Raw genomic sequence first — 4,261 nt, forward strand, 5'->3', positions numbered from 1 at the left:
AAGAGCACTTGAGGAAAAAACACGCAAAGTTAACTTCTACTTTCACTATGAGAAGAAAGATTATTTGCTAGGGTTACCATGACTGACTTTTTTTTTTTTTGGACAAGAGTGAAAACCTGCTCATGTAGGACAGAGAAATTCTTCCAAAATGTTTTGAGGAAAAAAATCTTTTTTGACTAATTACTTACCAGGGATAATTTCTCGGCGTGGATTTGGATTAACTCCTATTGGTATAACTTGGTTACGTTTCAACATGCTGGATACCCAATTTCTCCTCCTATTGAGATCTACATGGAATATAAATATTATGTCAAGAATAAGTTAATTGACACATTATGAGTAAATGAGTAAAAAAACTTTTTAAAGCACAGGCTACTGATATTCCATCTCTATCCTTTTCTTATATTTCATCAGGAGTAGAAGTGGCTTTCTATCCGTGAACACAAAATTCAAGTTCTACTAGGCCTCACCTACCAAGCTAGAAATTTTTCAGGACAGACCTGGCAACAGGCTTTCTGCTACTGAAGTTTACCTTGTTCATTGCCAAAGAGTCGGGTACCGGGTGATGAATTTAATTTTGGATAAAACAGTTCACTAGGCCACACACTAAGGGGTAGAAGGATTTTCATGTGCCAGGGAAGAAGATCTACCATCCTGACTGGCAGCTCCAATTCATTGGTAGCTCCCATCCATTGATCCTACTGTATTCTCATGTTAGATATAATTATTCTAATCTCTCTTTCAAACTTTGGACAGAGATCCCAGCATTCTTCCTATACCTTCTCTTGTTTAGGCTAAATGATGACAGTTCATTTCAACACATTCTTGTGGGATGAGATTTTAGTACTTCTCACTCTCCTGGCTGCCTTCCTGCAGACAGCACTAGAAAGGTGAAAGAAAACCTGCTTCTTTAGGACTTAGAAATTCTTCAAAAATGTTTTGGAAAAAAACCTTTTTATTCCCCATTAATTACTCACCAGGATTTGGGGATGATTGTGGATCACAAGCGTTTTTACCATTTCGAACAACTTGCTTCCTTCTTCTCAACCAAAATCTCTTTCCCTTCTTAGGGAGATCTATATGGAACATGAATATTATGTCAAGAGTAACTTAATTGACACATTATGATAAAAACTTTAATATTATTCAGAAATGACTGCCATTTTATTTTTAAAGCTCCACCTCTACCCAATTCTTATATTTCACCGGTAGATGACGTGACCTTGTATCCACGAATACAAAATTCAAGTTCTACTGGGTCCTACTACGTAGCTAGGACAGTTTTCAGCACAGCCCTGGAAACAGGCTTTCTGTCTTTGAAGTTTACATTGGAAAGGTTCATTGCCAAAGAGTAAGGTACCAAGTAAAGATCATTTAAGAATTATTGGACTGCCTGAAAGCTATGATCAAAAAAAGAGCCTAGGGGGCAGCTAGGTGGTGCAGTGGATAGAGTACTGGCCCTGGAGTCAGGAGGACCTGAGTTCAAATCCAGCCTCAGACCCTTAATACTAGCTGTGTGACCCTGGGCAAGTCACTTAACCCCAATTGCCTCACAAAAAAACAAAAATAAAAACAAAAAAAAGAGCCTAGAGAGAATCTTTCAAGAAATTATCAAGTAACACTGCCCTGATATCCTGGAACCAGAGGGTAAAATTGTTATTGAAAGAATCTACTGATCACTTCCTGAAAGAAATCCCAAAATGATAATTCCAAGGAATCTTGAAGCCAAATTAACAGAACTATCAGGCCAAGGAAAAAATAATATTGCAAGCAGCCAGAAAAAAAAAACACAGAAAACCCAACACAACCAATTTAAAGATCAAGGAGCCACAGTCAGGATTTCACAGGACTCAGCAGCTTCTCCATTAAAGGATGAGAAGACTTGGAATATGATATCCCAGGAGGCAGAAGAGCTTGGATTACAAGCAAGAATCCTAGCACCAGCACCACTCACTAGTCATGAGGGCTTGTAGCCTCAGTGTCATCCTGGACCCCTCACTATCCCGCTCCTCACACATCCTGGTAGTTACCAAATCCTGCTAATTCTACCTCCATAGTATCTCTCCCATATGCCTCCCCCACCCCACCATCCCTGGCCCTCTCCTCCTACCTGGGTCCTGGCCCAAACTTCTGCTTGGACCATTACAAAAGCAATAACTGTCTCCAATTTGTCTACCCCTTTGCTATCCCTCTTCCACACAGCTGCCAAAATCACCCACTAAATAAATTCCCAAAGTTTCCTAATCCTGCTGGGATGAAATTAACCATTTCAAACCCTTTATAACTTGTCTCCAGTCTAAGTATCTGGCCTTATCATGGTATTTGCCTTCACATACTCTGAAGTTCAGATAGTTCTTGCTATTTCCCTCCTGATAGTCCCTGTTCCATCTCTATGCCTTTGTACAGGCTGTCCTCTATGCCTGGAATGATCTCTTTATTTTTCTCCAGCCATTATCATCCCTTGTATCTTTCAGAGCTCAACTAATGTCACACCTTCAATATAGAAACCTTCCCTGTTGTTGTCTCCAGAAACTGGGGCCTTCCTCACTTGTCCAGTCCCTTCCAAATCACTTTGTATTTATTTTGTATGTACTCATATGTCTCCCATGGTTTAGGAAAATATGGATAGTTTCATTTCAGTTTCTGTGTCCCCGCCCCCAGCCTTGGCCTCACTTAGCGCCTTTCACAAATTAGTCACTTGACAAATATTTACTACTTCATTAGTGGTATGAGGTAACAAAATAGTGAGGATTTCCTTAAGCATTATCAACTTCATGGAAATTCTCCAATACCATGGAGCTGCATCATGGACCAGGAAAGGAACTCTTTCTATAGGATGGCAGAACAATTGGTTTATGAAGGTATACAAACCAACAACCAATTCAAAAAGAAAATTAAAAAGGCAGCCAGCTAATTAAGCATCATACAGGAGGAGACAATGGCTGGTTCACTTTCAGTTGGCATTATTGAATAACATGAGGTATGCCTAATTATAAGAATGTTTTTGAAATCCTGGTTGTAAAGTTACTAAGAAAATAAAAAGATCAAAGACAAAATATAAGCCAATAAATAAATAAACTGATGTCTGAGGTGACATTTTGTGGAAAGTATGACTATTTGAGGATTCCTGAAAACCCATTGTTCTCCATCTTCATGAAGACAAATGTGAGAATGGAAATAGGGTTAAAAGTTATAAAGAAATAAATTTTGTAATTAAGGAAAAACTTCCTCCAAATGGGAAGAAACCAAAGAAGAAGACATCATAATATGTTCCGCATTACTGGAGGTGTTCAGGTGGAAGCTATAAGGCCCTTATTGGGGATGTGGTAGAACTGGTTCCTCCTCTTCAAGAACTGTTGAAGTAGAATGACTAGAAGTGCCTTCCAATTCTGCAATTCAAGAATTCTATGATCCTTTTACATAAATGAGTATTTTATAGTTATCTCAATGCACTACCCCACATTGTAAGCTCCCTTTATAGCAAGTACAATATCTTAACAAAACTTTAAGCTTCCCAAAACCTAGTCTAATGCTCAGTACACATAGACAAGAGACTTTTGTGTTCTTGAATTCATTTATGAATTAAATGAAAAAAAATTAAACAGGTGTCAAATATAAAAGCATAACACGTTTTGATAAACTTGCCTAATAAAACTAGTGTGAGGAAATACTGTCTCATAGGGAAATTTTAAGGCATATCCCATTCTACATATATTATAAAAACATAAGTAATACACAAAGATCCAAACATTTTGAAGGAAAAGCCTTGGAAAGAACACAAAGATGAAAACATAAAACAAATTTGTGAAGAGGTATTATGGTTCTTACTCATAATGTAAATAGTAAGTTACTCTTTTCATATTAGAGTTATCACCTGATTCATCACGTCCATATTTAAGAACATGTGCATTCTCCGGTTCCATTGCCTTGCCCATGTTGTCTTCATGGCATGGTGGTATCTCTTCCTCTTTATTTTCCTTTGTTTGTTCATCCTAACAAAAGCAGAGCATAGAATTTTATCATCACAATGTGTTTAATGTCATTCCAAAAATCTAAAGCAATGTCTTAAAATAACTTTGAGGAAAAGCGAAAACTGGGAGCCTTTTTTAAATTGTTAACATATTTCAAGAAATAAGAAAGAAAAAAAAAACAGACTCCATATTGGCATAATATAAACCAAGAAAGTGCAAATAAAATCCTAAGAAGCCTGTGTTTGTTTTCTCTCATTACAATAGCTTTGAAAGAATATTAGCTGTTTCAT

General features: G+C 37.3%; 1 long non-coding RNA gene across 1 annotated transcript; it reads right to left on the reverse strand.

Moving 5' to 3' along the window:
• Positions 1–236: 236 nt before the first annotated feature.
• Positions 237–3,973, reverse strand: LOC122729810. Its single transcript, XR_006353359.1, has 3 exons — positions 3,875–3,973; positions 978–1,076; positions 237–287 (listed from the first exon to the last, which is right to left on the reverse strand). It is a non-coding gene; the product is annotated as an uncharacterized LOC122729810 (long non-coding RNA).
• Positions 3,974–4,261: the final 288 nt, after the last annotated feature.

This window comes from Dromiciops gliroides, chromosome 5 (genome assembly GCF_019393635.1).
Source record: "Dromiciops gliroides isolate mDroGli1 chromosome 5, mDroGli1.pri, whole genome shotgun sequence".
Lineage (NCBI taxonomy): Eukaryota > Metazoa > Chordata > Mammalia > Microbiotheria > Microbiotheriidae > Dromiciops > Dromiciops gliroides.